Below are 17,582 nucleotides of genomic sequence, written 5' to 3' on the forward strand. Positions count from 1 at the left end.
TCAAAATGGCGGATCCAGTACCGTGGACGAAAATGCAGAAAACTGATTCGATTTTGATGAAATATGGTATCCGGGGATTTTTGGGGTCGCTGATTTCAAATCTGAACTCAAAATTTAGAAATTCAAAATGGCGGATCCCATACTGTGGGACAAAATGCGGAAAGTGACTGGATTTGGATGAAACTTGGTATACAGGGGTTTCTGAGAGTTGTGATTACAAATCTGAATTCAATTTACAAATTCAAAATAGCGAATTCAATGTTACCACGAAATTGAAAGTTCTTGAAGTACCAGATAGACTACAACTTTCCACATTGTTGTAGCCCAATCTCAAATTGTATCAGTCCCAATTATTGACGTAGACAAACCATCATGAAGATCCAATGTTCGGTCAAGGGACTATTTTATGACCCCATGTGTTGCACACTCGACGCGTGTTCACCTACATGTTCTTCCATGATAAAACACGACGTTTTATAGGGAACATTGGAAAAAGTATCAAGAAGCGAGCATTAAATGCGCAACCCTAGAACATGTCCCATTTAATACCGGTAGGATGCACGCCTATAAACTGGTTGGTCAACTTGCAAAGCATATTAACCACAACGTAATTACCGTGAAATGTCCTGCATTTCAATTGAATGCGCGCGTATAATAGATTGTATATCCCCGCAGCGACGGAATAGTAATTACACTGTAATCCATCCGCCGGTGACAATATGTAATTAAAATCCCGCGGAAGTGAACTCGGTACGATCGTCATAAAGAAAATAGCGGTATCCGTTACATTCGTTCTCGTAAAGGGGTTGGTCATTAGATTTGGAAATAGATGCAAATCGATCGCGATCAAACATTGCACTACATCAAAATCATCATTAACGCATAACTCTGCGTAGACATTAGGTTTCCTCGACACGGTCGGTTTGGAACGTAATTTACTCGACGCACCGTTATGGCAATTTATTAACTTAAGTGCACTTATGACAATATCGATGCATTTCCACCTAGCATCATTTGTTTACGAGTAACGATATCAGCACTTTTTCCAGGTGTGGTGCTGACTATTGTGCAGGAGTAGTTCGCAATTTGCAATTTTGTTTAAAATTTATTATGCGGGATACTTCAATACCTGTTAATAGCTTAATTTAAATTAATGCCAAGAATTGTAATTGTAAGTTACATGCGCCACTGTACACTTTTTTCTCAATGTGAACAGTGACTATACATATGCACTAGTAAAAGCACTTTTTAACTGGGATTTTATAACGATGTAAATATTCTGTTACTGTCACCATAACTTGTAATGATAAATTTCAAGAGAAATCAAAAATATGATTGAAAGTTTGGATTCTAATTTAAATTAATATTCATCATAGCAGAAAAGTAAAACACAATATTCGGTATTTAAAAAATTTTTAATTTCTAAGGAGAGATTGCACCCTTCGAATTCGAGATTTAGTAGAAACAAGCAAATACCTCAAACTCATGAACTTAACATCTCTAAATATAAAATCTAAGAGATATTTCATTTGATTCGCTTCCATCTATTAAATTCCAAAGAATTTCATTTCAATAGACACACGGTTGACAAGATACAATTAATTCCTCGCAGGAGGCGTGCGCGTGTTCGTTTTAAACGCGTTTGGCGACCACGTTCGTGCTTCCACTCGTTCCACGTAGACACAGAGAAGCCACGGGTCGAACATTGGTCGAGGTCCTAAAGCTGGAACGCGAACACGTTAGCTCTGGACGACCGTAATAACTGCAAAACGAGATCGTGGGCAACCATTATGCCAAAATTGCCTGCAAACATTTAATATCGACACGGCTTGGCGCGGCAAAAGCGTATCAGGCACACGAAAATTGACGATACCAGGAGAAACGGTGACAGGATCGACCAGCACCATCGGCAGATTGTTCGCGTTTCACCGCGGCCACCGCAGCGTGCTCTATGCGAAAGGTGTGTACACAGCGGCATAATTAACGACGCATGCATTTTATACCCCTAATTGCGAATACATAGAACGCACGCGAATGTTTACATTCGTCTGGCATTACGTTATTCGGGGTAATTACAGGCTGTACACAATTCCCGATGCATATATGATACCACGAGGAGCAGATACAAGGGATGATCGACTGATTGGACAGACCAGCCTGAGCGTGTTTGGTCCGACGAGGACACAGGTGCGTTCAAAAAAGACATTTTTCACTGGCACACAATCTTTCTCATAGACAGTCAGTCCAATAAGAATTCGTAGCCTCTACGTTTATTAAAGAACTCTGTCTAAATTAAATGATAGGTTCAATATTTTCAAATAAATGTTTCATTACGCATATATACACAAATAGATTTTACACCTTTGTATTCACAGTAAAAAATTTATTTGGAAACATTGAACATATCATATAATTTATACAAATTTCATTAATAGACCTGGGTGGTACGAATATTTATGAGACTGACTGTAGGTCACAATCGTTAGGGTGCACTTTGTATATCATATAAATATGCATATGAACGTGTATTATTTATGATACAGTGAATCGTCGATACGTGTCACGATGCCAGAATTCCATCGCGACAGGTATTAACTAATTGAATAATATAACAACTACATAAGTACGACGAACTAGTAACTGATCAGAATACTATACCAAGCGATCAATAATTTCTTTGGGGTGAAACTGACTATATGTATGTATTATATTTTATAAATTGTAGAAGATGTTAATTAACATGATGGATATGAAGTAAGACACTTTTCACTTTTATCAGAAATTGTTCCATATTTAAACCAAAAGTCTTTGAATACAAGTACAATTTTCAGATCAATTTTCATTTCTAAACAAACTCAAAACTAATACCAATGATTACATCTACCGCCCTCAGAAACCACTCGAACTTCCACCAACCCCTCCAACCTTCGCAATACTAAACCAACAAACACCTTCCATCGCTGGTTCAACCTCTCGCGGAAGATGCTCCAAGTCAGCCGAGTACTCGTCAGGCGATCCAAAAGCGATATTAAACGAAGAGCAAATTTATTCTTTGTGCCCGGACGGACAAAACGACAAAAATTACGATACACGCACGCGGCGCGCAAATCAATGCACGCACAGAGCGCACAATTACAAGCGAGGGCTGAGCGTTGGTCCTGGGACGCGCTCGCGCACAGTAAATGTTGACGCACACGCGTCCAGTCAGCAACCAGCTCGGTGTAATCGTCGATGATTGCCCTTTATTACAGCAACGGTCAAAGCACGGCCCGGAATCCGGTCCACTCGGCCCGTTCGCAACGGACGATGGATTCGTCGGTACATGAAGATGCGCCACGAAAGCCCTGGCGGTCTACTCGTTACAAGGCCCGTGCGTGTGCGCCAGCCTGATGCATCCGTTTCGTCGAAATCGAAATGCCCAGGAAGGCGAACCGCTCCTCCAGGTTGCGATCACCCGGTTGATCGTTTCGGAGAAGACACGATGTTGCTACAGCGGCTGCTTCAAAAGTAGGGTTGCGTTAGTTCGCGTCATAAACATACCTCAGGATAGCGTCATACTATGTCAAACTGGACACTTCTTACAGTAACATCCTAAATTTGGCTGAATCTTTTATGCGTTGTGATATTAGATATTTTTAAACAGGTTCCGATGGATTACTCTTAATTTAAAGAATTGTTTTTACAATTATGTTATCTCAGTACCATGTGTAATAAAGTCATCTCTATGTGGAGTGGTTCCGTGCCAAATGAGATTAGGTACAGTGCCTTACTTGTTGAGGCAACACCAAATAGATTAGGTACTTTTGGGAGAAACACTTGAGATTTGATTAAAAGAACATATTGGAGTCTCTAGCTATATTTAAGAAAGTCTGAAAGAATTACTCATAATTGAAAAAATTGTTTATTTTATGATGTTTGTCAATGACGTTCTCTTAATACTATGTGTAATTGTTCATTAAAATTATCTCTATGTGGAATGCTTCCATGCCAAATGGTTTAGGTACTTTTCCACCATTCCAACAGGTTTTAAAGGATAACTCTTAATTTAAAGAATTGCTATGTTTGCGAGTGTTTGTCAATGATGTTCTCTCAATACTATGTGTAATGAAGTCATCTCTATGTGGGGTGGTTCCATGCCAAATAGATTAGGTACTTTTAGAAGAAACACTTGAGATTCGATTGAAAAAGCATGTGGAGTGTCTAGCTATATTCGAGAGAGTCTGAAAGAGTTACTCATAATTTAAAAAATTATTTATTTTATGATGTTCTGTTGCGATCGCCTGAGTGTATTCTCTGCTAAATATAATTATATGTTTGCGGAGTTCACGCTTTGATTGCAGCACATACCTCGAGTTCTTTAAAAAGATTCTTGCGATACTTCCCGCGGTACCATTAGAGAAGCGAAACTTTGGAGTACACTTCCAGCCAAACTTCAATTTCAACAGCTAGAGAAATACGCGTGTCTTTTACCCTTGGCTGCTCGAAAAACCTGCAATGTTTCATCAGAAATCTGCATCGAGGACTTCGAAGATCTTCTTGGTAAGCTGAGGGTTCTTGGAAACAGGTATGCAAATTCTGAATTTCACAAGTTGCAAAGAAGTCACGTTCGTATCGGATGATTCCATGCCAAATGGGATACTTCTTGAAGTTTAGGTTTCAGCTGAAATTTAAATATGTTGCAGTGATTGGCAATACTTGAACGTGTGTCAAAGCATTTCTTACAATCTTTATTTTATTTATATTGCAATTGATTATCAATTATATTCTCCAATAGTCTTATAGTTGTTATTTACTCTAACTTCTTTTAATCGAATGTACATTGTTATAATAAAATTTTTATTTGGAAACATAAAACTGACCATTTCATTTAGACAAATTTCTTCAACAGACTACAAGATATGAATACTTATGGAATTAACTGTATACTGCTCCATATGTTTTCTACTTACAAGGACTATTGTATACTTCAATATCAACAATAGCTGAACTCCGTAGTAAGTATCCCCATCCATTATTAATATCTACTTATTTATTATCCTGATTATTCTCACTGTCTTCATCTCTCATCTCTTTACACCATTACAAGTTAGCCTTCAGAGTAGCACTATACACGTACTTCCTTCCTGCATGCCATACTAAACACACTATTATTATCATCATCATCATCATCATCATCATCATCATCATCATCATCATCATCATCAAGCCCACAATCAGTAGTATTACTCAAATTGTGAGCTAACTTGCCAATCGTTGCCATACTCAAAACATTTCATTATACCTCCTTTAAACGTTGTTCGTGTGTTCTTCTCCCAGCATTCATGTGATCTCATTTTAATAAAATTGACGGATTAGGGTACGTAATAGTAAGATGCCACGATACCAACGTAAATAGTTCTCGAAGCCGTGCATTTTTCTTCGGTAGCCCCTAACGTGAAATCATCGGTTACCACAAAGGGTCGAACATCATCGACTCTCTGCACCGTAATTTCAACAAGTACGGATTGCCTGACGTCAGCATCGATTTCAATCAATTTCCGATTTTGCAACAAGAATTTTTTGATTGCGCGAACACACGCAACCCGCGAATTCGCTCCCCTCCCCTCACTATCTACCTGATCGAACCAATTTGTTGCACCTGTATAGTGCACATGGATTTGGATCGAGCTTGTAAATGTTCCGATGTTTGTGCAATCGACGTTATTGCAAAGTGTCATCATGGTATCGGTGTATGGATGATAAACTCCAGATGTTTATGCAAATTCATATTTTTGTATACACAGGTGAAAATTATATTATGACTACTAAATGTTGTAATGTGTATTTTATTATTCATATTCTATATATGCATACATTTCTGCACATCGTTGTATATTTACACTCGCCATAAATGCATAAATATTCGCAGTCTAATGATAACGTGAAGATTGTGAGAGAATGAATACTTATAAATTATATTAGAATAAATTATAATCAATAAATACGCTCATATAAAACATTAACAAAAAAATACGAAACGTTGTTACTAAAAAATTATTGCGAGTAACAGGTAAATAGGGAATAACACGGATTAAAAGTTAAAATGGAGTACAATTAGAACAGGATAGCATTTATAAGCAATGTTGAAGTGGATATCCAATCAAGTTTAGATATTCAGAACGTATTGAACGAAGGCCTAATTAATATTTATAGAAAGTGTGTACTTTGTTCGTAAACATTGTTGTTGTACTTGAAAGTGTTTCTACATATTTCGAGAACACATTGCGAGGCGTCGATGCTTGCGATACTCTCAAGTCCATCCCTAATGCTATCCTCATCATCGGAACGTGTATCGCGACCGCAAAACGACGAATCCTTCGCTCCTGATGCGATTAGAATACCCAAGGTCCAATCGCACGCAGCTCGACGAGGGGTTCGCGTGTACTCCGTCGATTTTGTTTCCGAGAAGGCAGAATTACGTGATTCGAGATCATGAGCTTCTCGCGAAACTCGCTCGAGACCGCTGGAGGGTGCTCGGATCTCTACCCCAAAAAAGAACATTGTCGAATGTGATTGACGTAACTGTGCTCACAAGTAAAATGTGGCTTCCAGTAGTGATGCGCATGAAACGAGATAAATCTCGATCTAGTCTCGATTTCGAGATCAGATTTCGAGTCAGAAATTAATTTTTAGTTATTTCAACTAACAGATATAACGATATAGAACAATTTCTCACAATTACTTCCAAAACCTATAAATTGTTGTAGAATTTCCCATACTGTTCCCAAACCAAGTATCGTCATCCACGCAGTACAAGCTTTCTATTTAAAGTAAATATAGCAGCGGGAAACGACGCATCGAAACGAATCGTTCGAGTTCGAAGGAAGAGCCGGACGACAGTCGTGGAGGATGGGCAAAATTATGGGCACGATATCACGGTCATTGCACGAAAACGGCCTGGAAGCTTGCCAGTCGGCCCATCTGCGTTCACATACGTTGCACTTGTTGCGACGGAGACACCGTGGAACGCTACGATTCCGGGTACGAATCCACGGTGTATCCTCGATTTGCACGCCTGCGTTCAGATTTTGACGATATTCGGTGGATGGTCGAACAGCATACCGTGTCATAAGACGCGTGGCAAATAATTTTGTACGCTAAGCCAGCGATGAAATTGCCGACTGCTAGTCTAGACGATTTTATTGAACCTCGTGCGACTCATCCTAATGAGCGGTGGATACTCGACGAGGTCATGTACGAACTGACCCGATATGTGCAATACTTTGAGGAGTTAGGACAAGTGAAAGACAGGCAAACCTTCCAAATTTTCTTAAGTGGACAATCCCATTTTTTTTTTTTTTTTTTTTTTTTTGAGGAAAAATGCATATAACTAGTATTTAATACTTGACTGTGGTAATTCTTTGAATTTCATTTGAATTGTGGTAAAATGATATATGTGATCATTTTAATAAAGGTGATTTTCTGAGAATTATTCTAGTAGCTACGAGAATATCCGCATTGTGAAATAACAGAAGGAAATAAGTGGAATATTATGTTTAAATAGATGAACAGGACTAGAGTTCGTCGAAGTTGATTTTAATTACTTTCATGCCTCGTAAGATGGAAATTGTCTGTATATAGGTCTCTATGTTCCAATTTCTAGATAAACATTGAAAAGAATATTTGATTTAATATTAAGATTTACTTCAAATGACCAACCAATCAATCATAGGTTGCCCTTTTCAAAATAAACCAAATAAAATAAACTTTTCGTATCTACAGAAAAATGTAAATATTTCAAGATTGGTATACTTTCACTGACGACAAATGAATAGTACCCCCAAAAAATTAAAAAGGTACTGGCAGTAAACTGACCCTAGCACAAATAACTCTCATAACAATACGTGGATAGTGAAAACCTATTAATCTGAAAGAACCATGCACGCCCCATTAAGAGCCTTTCAAATTCTCTCATAAAGAAATAAATTATCCCAATGACGAAACAAATAAAATCTTGATTTGTATTCCCTGAATTATCAATCTTTTAATTACGCAATGCTTTCCGTTGACACATCCAGACAACACAGACACCAGCAACAAGTCCAGGCAACCGAATGGAGTCGAAATCCCAAAAAGGAAGTCGCATCGTGTCGCCGATATCGCGTCCGAGGCAGGTAATCTCGCGATCGCTTTATCGTTCGGTAGATATTAACAAGCAGGAATCGGGGCAGCAGCTTTGGCAATGAAAGATGGAAACAGGGTTTCCTGGAGGCTGTGGAGGCAAGAAAGGAAGAGCGCAAGAAGGAAAGAAGCGAGGAACGTATCTCTGAAAGCGAAGAAGAGAGCAAAGACGAGAGGAGAGGCATGCCTGGTCCGCCTTGCGCTCGCTACTCTCCAGAGCCAGGTTCAACGACACGCCTCGCCTTCTTTGTAGTAAACAACCTGGCGTAGACTCGCTCGTTGCCTTCTAGCGCGAGTATAGTGGTTCTCAGTCGATTCTCTCCCCGGCTTGTTTAATTAGTAGCAACGCGTATCGCACTCGCGGATTCCTTTGTCCATTTTTCCATCTGTTCATCTCATCGGATTGTCGAGCACCTTAAAAAGGAATCAGAAGAAAATTCAGTACATTTCTTACTGTTATCAAGTCATAGCGACATCTGAGAAATTTCAGAAATGTTGCACGAAACGGATTCCTCGCGTACAGTCGCTCTTCGATGAAAGTTGCGAATTACTACACGGCTTGTTAATTGGACTGCAGGTGAGTCTACATCGTTCGATTTCTTGATTACTTCGTTTTCGATGGGCGTGCCCTGCTGTTCAACATTCGTGCATCTTCGCGCTTTTTTCAAAATTAAACTACTTCTGTAGAAGTTTCCATCTTTTCTATTACCTTCGTGGGATGCTAATTATGTTAATTCCATATTTGCTACCTGGATCGCTACAGACTTCGGCAATATTTTACTGGTTAATAGTATTAGAAACTATTAAATAATGCTACAGGTGCTTTGGAAAGTAACCACATGTAAATACGAAGTTATTTATAGTCCAGAATTATAAGAACTTCATTCGACACAAGATTAAATCGAAGATTTAAGTTGTTTAATGTCCTACCATTTTGTTAACATTCTGTTAATTCTTTTCTTCCTAATTTACACTACGACCACATCTATAATAAATAGAACAAATTAAGTGGGCCATTTTTGAGAATTTTAGCGAATCTTGTATATATACAGTCAGTCTCATAAGTATTCGTACTCTCTATGGTTGTTTTAGGCATTTGTATAAATTAAACGATACATTTGATATTCCCAAATAAATTTTTCATTATAGATACATACTAGCGTAAAGTTTATTCATGTAAATATTCATAAAAGAACATTTATTTGGAAACATCAAATCTATCATTTAATTTAGACAAATTTCATTAAAAGACATAGAGGGTACGAATATTTATCTGACTGACTGTATATATGCAACTAAACACACTAAATTTCAAAAGTTTGTGTCGAGTATTCCAACTGCAAAAGAATTATGAATCTGCCTCAAACTTGTTAAAAAAAGGGCACCCCCTTAAATCACAAAAGAAGAAGATTTCTGGTGAAAGAATTAATCTGATCATTTAAGTGTTTCCAGTAACAAACATTCCAATCGCTTAGAGGATGTACGTGCAATCCCTCACGGCTGCAGAGGTTAATTAAAAAGCAAACGGAAACATCGCCACGCCTGTACCCGCCATCGATCATTTCGCAGCCACCTAACAGGACAACTATTTCTACGGCGTGTTTACTATAATGAGGCTGGGCGATCGTGCAGCGACCCGCGGATCCGAGGGCAGTCAGGCCTTCCTTTCTTATGACCAAATTACAACGGTGGAGGTATTAAGGAGGTCCATGCCCGTGGTTTCACCAGTTACATTCACGTGGCGTGTAGTTTAAATCGGTCCTCGCCCCGTGGGAATTGCGGTGTACGCGACACTTTTTCTCTTCCTCCTAACCTCTTCCACCTTCTCTCCTCCCTCCTCCCTTTATTTTTCTCAGCATTGTGACTCGGTCGCCGACGCAATCGCAGCGATTCTCAAGTTCAACCGTGCGATATCCCTTGGACATCCATAATTAGATGAAGGAATCGGGTATGGTGGATCGATCGGTTTTCCAGGGTTGTCAATCTTCTCAAATGGGTGATGACTAGTATTGGCATTTAGTATATTTGTGGGTAATGGTAAACTTTGATAGAGAAACTGTAGGTTCATTTGTGAATATTGAAGTACAGCTGACATCAAAATTAATTGAGATATGAAGTGAAAGAGGAGAATGAAAAATTAAGAAAACAAGGAGGAGATTAACGTAGAGATGTTAAAGTATATGCACGAGGTACAGATGTACATGCTCGAAAGCAGTACACTAAGAGTAGATACAGTAAAATAATAAGAAAAATAAAAATTAAGATAAATGTATATGTAATACATGAAATATAATTGCGTTAGTAAGAAAGGCCTTTTAGGCCTACTAATTGTGCAACGATCTTAGTATATTTTAATTATTAATTTAGGCGGGAGCAACACCACAAATCAAAACATGTCATGGATTAAGATTTATTCTAAATCAGAGTTCGTTTGATCTCTATCACGATCCCAAACGATCACGATTCCAACGAATCCCGCCCTTTCTAATTTGCTCCAAATTGAAAAAACCTACTGACAATTAGTCAATTCTAAATTTTCAATTATATTGTATTTCATTTCCAACAGATGAGTCCCATTTAGGACATTTTAGGTAGTTGGCCCAATTTTATGAACAAGTGACATTCATCTTAGTTTTCGTTCAACTGAGATCGGTTCCTCTTTGTTCCCATGGAAAGTGGATTAACAGTGTTAGTCTAACAGCCATTAACCCCTTCACTGTCAACTACGAAATGTCTCATAGTTCAAATTGATTGCAATTACTCCAGGGATGAGTTTATAGCCTCTTGAGTTAGGAATTATTAACAAAAGAAGATCGTAAATATTCTTTTTAAGACAACAAATTTAATAGCACTTTTTATTATAAAAATAATAACCTAGATTACACATCTGTATTAAATCTTGTCGCTCAAGGCAAAACGTTTTAGATTTGCCTGGCAGTGAATAGATTAAATTCTATATTTTCCATTATATTGCACTTCATTTGCCTAAGATAAGTCCCATTTAGGAGTCTTGAAAGACTCGAACCAAATTCCTTGAACGATTGACACGTCATCTACCTTCGTTTTCGTTTCCGTTAAGTGGACGTCGGTCCCTCTTTGTTCCCAAGGAAGGTGGACTATTAGCGCGGAAACCGCGTATTAAAGAAACAATGATAAGAGTTTAATAACGGGTAGGACGTGCGCTGAGAGGCACGCGAACGGGTTACACGATTCAAAGTATACGGCCGCGGGTTGCAAATGTCGTTCGTGCTTCTATGAAGCACGGCGGACAATATCCGTAACATCTGCTACTCAGGTGTCGAGATAATGTTCGCCTGTGTTGCAAGAGCCGAGGTACATTGTATTTGAGCAACATTGAAAACGGTTTGAAGCATGGCAGTAAGGACAACGAACTCGAAGAGGCACTGATGACATGTATGATATCTGATGGTCACAGTGAATCGCAAATGCCATGCCTCGCATGTACCTTGCCTCGTGTGACGTGCATACTGGGTGATTCCGAAATTACGCCGGAAGATTGTCAATACATTCTGCAGGACAATGTTGATAGATTCCCGCGGTAGATTACGGTGGTATAAGTAAAATATTGTGGCTTTTCTAGAGATGATACTTTGTTTATTATATTTCGAGATATGTTTGGTACCCATCTAATTAAATGTAGAAGTGTATATAAACGTGTATAAATACATAATTCAATGTATAAAAGGATAAATATCGGGCACTGGTTTGGTTATTCGATGAAAGGCTACTTAAATTCATTTTTTATGAAGAATTAATTGCAAAATTGTTTACGCAGTGTAGTTAATTTTGTATGGACAATTAAGGTATATGTTGGGGATGATATTTCAGAATATAATTGATCTATAAACATATGACATATGACACGATAAAATGATCTATTATAATAATCGTAGCAAGATTTTTTCTTATCGGTCGATAGCTTTAATATATTCTCAGAACTTCTATGATTCTATTGCAAAGAGTGCTTTGATGAAATTCATCTTTATATCTACGTTTGTAACAAGATGTGTTAATTATTATTGTGCTTGTGTTATTATTTTAACGTACTTTTGAATAAAACAAGAACTACAACAATGCTACATTTATGACATGTTTAAATTAAGTTTGAGTTAAAGTATCTACTTCAAATAACTCTTTATTTATCTAAGTATTTACAGTTGCTTAACAAACGTGATTTCTACCTGTCCCCCGAAACAAAGTTGCGCGATCAATGTATCGTCCCCGAGTATCGTCGCTTAATCATCCATCCAGCGTTCATTTCCGCTGAAGGTCCGATAAATCATCCCACTTTAGGGACATTAAACTCTCTCCCAGTGTACGCTGGTAGAAAAGCACAAAAAGAACCTCATACGCGATCCGTGATACAGCTCATAAATTGCAACTGTCGTCTATGCTTCCTTGAAACGCGCATCTGTAGCATCTGCCGTTCGAGTGTCCTGTCGTGGATATCTCGCGATGCACGGGTTAAAGACAACGTATAATTACACAACACCCAGTTGTACGACGCGCCTCGAAGTGTCCCGCGAACGTCTGATGCGTTGCAACGCTTATGCAAAATTCGAGACAAAGTGACAAGGGTCCTTCCGACGCTTCCTTTTATCGATGTTATTATACATAGTATATATTCGATGTTCTTCCTTTTATGTTTGTCATAGTGGACACGTTGACGGTCGGGGGGAACGTCGAGTCGGTTTCGATGATTGACTATATGGAATCCACCTATTATTAAAGTGGAAATGGGTGGTTACACGTGTAATTGAATATGTCATAGAGATGGAGGCAGGTGTGAGATTGACTCTACGTGTATGTTATGCAGGTATATTTATAAAAATTATGTGATTTGTCTTTTTCTATATATTTAACATTATACATTCATAATATGCTTAAAAAAAATGATTATTTAGTGAAATTCGATTGAAACCACACCAGAGTGGAGATTAATTCTCAAAGGGACACGGAATATTACTTTTCCTTGTTGATTGCTGAAACAAGGCGACCATAGGAGGGGCTAGAACCTGCATAGGTGGAAGGGAAGCTATGCATCACGCTGAAGACATCGGGAACCGTAATGACTAAATTGCGAACTTCCAGTGCGCCTGCACTTTCGTGCCTGTGCCTCGATTCGGGCTGACATTTTTGCGCGGAAGTGACGTTCGTGCCGGAGGTAGCGGTTTGCGAATCGTCCAAAGACGTTTCGTTAGCGGCTGCAGCGTGGTAATTATAGACAGTATCGGAAATCGTGTAAGGGTGAATCGAACGAGCCGGCGATGAGCAGTAAGGCCGCGGCAAAAGTGTTCTATTTTCGTTGGTACTGACGCATTGCAATGCGCGAAATCGAAATTACAGTGGTACGCGAATGGTACAGTTATCTCACCGACCACCCCTCTGAAAAACGAACGCCAAGATGAATTTTAAATAATATGGAATTACGGTCTCGGCTACGGCGTGGATTCGAGGGGCCATGCCGTTTTATTTACGAACTCGAAAATGTAATAAGCACACACGCTGCTTTCTGGAAAATGATGCTGGAGCTGAAGAGTAAACTCTAGAACTGACTATCGGGAATTTAAGTGTGGCGTAAGAGAGACCAGGATGATGATCAGACACTGGGTACATATTTTAAGAGACAGACTGGGTTGAATATGTATTTTAGAGTTTATTATTCTATTCAAATGATTTTACACATTTTCAAATATTTGAATTGGTATGGATTAGACATAGTTTATTTCTGAGATATACATACACATATGTATATACCGCTACATACTTTTTTTTAACAGAGTAAACGATTGTATAGGAAGATCTACTGGTGGCCATAATTGTATCATGCACATATAGTTGACAATTCAAATACTTGCATGATTACAAATGTAGGAGTTGCATCCATATCGTACGATTTAATTATTGTAATTGAAGAAATTGAATAAGCTAACATTAATCAACCCTTCTGATAATGATATGATAATCAATTAAAAATCTTGTACGATGTGGTAACGCCACTGAATAAATACATACATTTCCTAATAAAATGCAAGAAAATAAACTATTGCAAAAACCGAGTTACAGCTGAATTCCTCCAAAGCTAACTTCCATACACTCGTTTCTATCGTTCAGAAAAACTTGTCAACAAATAACGAAGAATACGATAACGTCTGCGATTTCACTTCAACTTCGTTAGGGAATCAGCGACCATTTATTCGAAAATACCGCACCAAGGGGGACTATGCATCAAGCCACGATGTATTTTCCGCCACAAACTGCAACAGAAGCGACTGTAAAGTCATTTAGACCGCTCCCTAATAAAATTACTGCCACTATAGTTAATCACCCAGACGTATCTCAAACTGTCCTACAAAGTTGCCTTCTTCGCACGCAACTTCTCTGGACGGCGTCCAGCTTCGAAGATCGTCTCGAAGTACGTTTGCGCGCAGACTCTCAAGACTTCGAACTCGTCTAGATTCACGGAACGTTTGAGTTCCTTCGCTATTTCGGGGAGGGTGTATCTTGGTGTGCTCGTACACACACTTTGACTTTGACTTAGAGCTTGAAAGAGTCCTCATCAATCCGCGTTTGAGAACGTTTATTGCTTCAACGAATGGCTATCGAAGTAGAACTGCGGCCTTCGACTTTGCGCAAGTATCGTGGATTCAGGGAGTGCTTTGGGCTCGTTGTAACTCGATAACGGGCAAAAACAATTCTAGTGTATGCGATTGTTTTGAGTCTATGTCATCTAAATAACACGTTAAGGGGCTTTTTTAATTAAAATTTAAGCGATTCTGAACAGTTCTGTGCAATTAGAATTTAATGTGGAGCACTGGAAGCGGTAAAAAAAAACAATGACAGTCAAATTTGCGGGAGACCATAGTCGAAAGAAACTAATAATTTGTATTTTCCGCACGATTTTTTTTTTTCATTTTTTGACGTTCCAAGCCCCTTAATGAGATTTGATCATTTTGCAGGGTATTATTTGTCTACGAATCTTTGGTTTAGAAGCCATGGACAATTACATGTAAAAATGCTAGAATTCATTGAAATGTTTTTAAATATTCACTACAAATTTTGTTTAATACTGTGACAAACTTGGAAGTATAACAAATATTATAATTCTGGAATATGCAAAATTTGTTTCGTTTTCAGCCATGATATCGTGCTTGAAAGGGATCATTACATTTTTCTTTATATTAATTAAGTAAATTAAACCAATGCAAGTAAATTCAATTCTATGTTAAGTAACATATGTCGTCAAAGTGACTCCAAAACAAGTATTAGAAAAAGTCAAACAATTAATAACTCATTTGCATTCACAAAATTATTTTTCCTTAATTCTATAAATTAACCACATTTTTCCTAAATCCGTAAACTGAAATACTCGACGAATTGATTACACTTTCATCTCGTTTTTGCACCAACGAGCCATCCAACTTCCATAAACGGAAACGAAGAACGAGATCGCTATTTCTGTGGTCGATAGCGCGGACTAAATTAGAATTTATGAAGAGAACATTAGCTGGATATAGGCGGCGCGCCAGTATAAACACAGCGATATCATTTATGCAGAGACGCAACGTACCACGGGGCGCAATTAATATAAATGATGGATTATTGCTCGACTCTCCCGACAATGCCGGATGCGTACACGCATGTCGCCCGGGAGATGACGCGTGTGTATACGTGCTCGTTGTCGAATACGCCTATTTAGCCTGGGTACAATCTGCCCAAAAATTGCGGACCGCGCCTGACGGGTTGGTCGACGCCCGTTTTAAATATACACGGACCACCGGTTCGCCTAATTTTTGAAAGAGACACAATTCCGTCGGGAACGCTCGCGCGCGGTTTTTACCGCCGCTGATATTGATTGCTCGCACTTTTCCCGTTTCGCGTCCAACCGGCGTTAATTGTACCGCCGCGATCGGAATGTTCCGGTACGTTGCCCCTCCGTGTCACGTGTTTAGCATGTAAAATTATTCAAATTAGAATGAACCGCGAGGTTAACAATTCTTTGTTCTCGATGAGTATGACGAATAAAAGAATTTTCGGAGTACTCTTCGGTTGGCAAGGAGAAATATTTATTTCTATGATTTAAAGGAGATGATCCGACTGAGAAAAAGCGGAATCTTCAAGATGAAGGTTTCTGAAATTGTATGAACGATTGGTGGCAGGAAATTATATTTGTTTGATAAATTGTAAAAATGAGAAGGTTGTGAAGTATAGCTTCGAATTGGTATTACTATAGTATCATATAGAACTCAGATGTGCTCTCTTTTCTAGATGCCCAAATCACGTGTTTATTACAGGATACACGGAAAGATGATTTAAATGTACAACAGAATTTTGATACATTTCATTTTAGAAGTTATGAATGTTTAATTCAATTATAAAAATCGCCTAAATTCGCCCAGAAAAAACTTGGCATCATTTGTTTTTAGTACGTAGATTGTAGTAGATACACTGTAGCCATTCGCATAGTCTTTCCTTTTAATTGCTTTCTCGTAAGAAATTTCAATTACATTTATAACTTCTACAATGATAAGACTAAACATTTTCTATAAGGAGATATTTTTTAAAAATTCGACTGTCGTGATGGACCTCATAGAATTTCGAGCAAAAATCGTCCCGCATTGAAAGAGTTAATATCAACGAACTGCGGTGCACGATCACAAGCCATGAGATGCTGGAGGTCGGTCCTCGCGTGTTTCGCCTCCGTTCGTGTCCGCGCGGGGGAAATAAAGATAAACAGCCGTGCAATCGATGCTGGATCGAGGATTCGCGAAAAGGGGATCGCGTATTTCGCGGTAATCTGCACTCGGCTTTCATGCAGCTCCGGGAGAAAGTTCGAATCGTCGGTCAGGAAGCGTGAAAAAAAAAGACCCAGCCTAGGCGTGAGAGATCCCTTTCGCGGGGCACCGTGGCTTATTATCCGGACCTTTTATCGATGATTATCCATAATCGAAATAAAAACGCCTGTGCTTTTATCTTAATGTGTCGGCAAGTCTCTGCGAAGAGGCTACCAGCACGATGCTACCTGCATGCTCTCCCAGGTTCATTGGTCACATTCCCGTTACTCTTTCGGAGAAACACTCGAAACGAATAAATTTTACACGTGGCTCCATTGGTTACTGTTGGAAGATAACAGGTAGAAGACCCTTGGTGTGCCGTGGGTTGGTTGAAAAGTAAGGATTCTTGAGGACTCCCAAGTAAACGGCACATTCGAACCTATTCAGCAGTTTTATATCCCAATTGAATTCTTCTTAAGAATAAATGATATATTTTTTTTTAGTGTCCTTATAAGAGAGACTATATTTAGCATTTGAAACACAACTGCCAGAACTGGTAATGAGTTATCTGCTCAGCAAATGATTAGAACGAAGAAAATATTGATCATCAAAAACTGTACAGGGTTA

General features: G+C 38.7%; 1 long non-coding RNA gene across 2 annotated transcripts; it reads left to right on the top strand.

Moving 5' to 3' along the window:
- The first annotated feature begins 1,627 nt into the window (after positions 1-1,627).
- On the top strand, positions 1,628-3,640 carry LOC128872386 (uncharacterized). Of its 2 annotated transcripts, none has more exons than XR_008456175.1 (3): positions 1,628-1,960; positions 2,079-2,187; positions 3,252-3,640. It is a non-coding gene; the product is annotated as an uncharacterized LOC128872386 (long non-coding RNA). The 2 variants fall into 2 exon arrangements; XR_008456174.1 differs by lacking the exon at positions 3,252-3,640 and adding an exon at positions 2,544-2,750.
- Positions 3,641-17,582: the final 13,942 nt, after the last annotated feature.

Source organism: Hylaeus volcanicus, chromosome 2 (assembly GCF_026283585.1).
Source record: "Hylaeus volcanicus isolate JK05 chromosome 2, UHH_iyHylVolc1.0_haploid, whole genome shotgun sequence".
Taxonomy (NCBI): domain Eukaryota; kingdom Metazoa; phylum Arthropoda; class Insecta; order Hymenoptera; family Colletidae; genus Hylaeus; species Hylaeus volcanicus.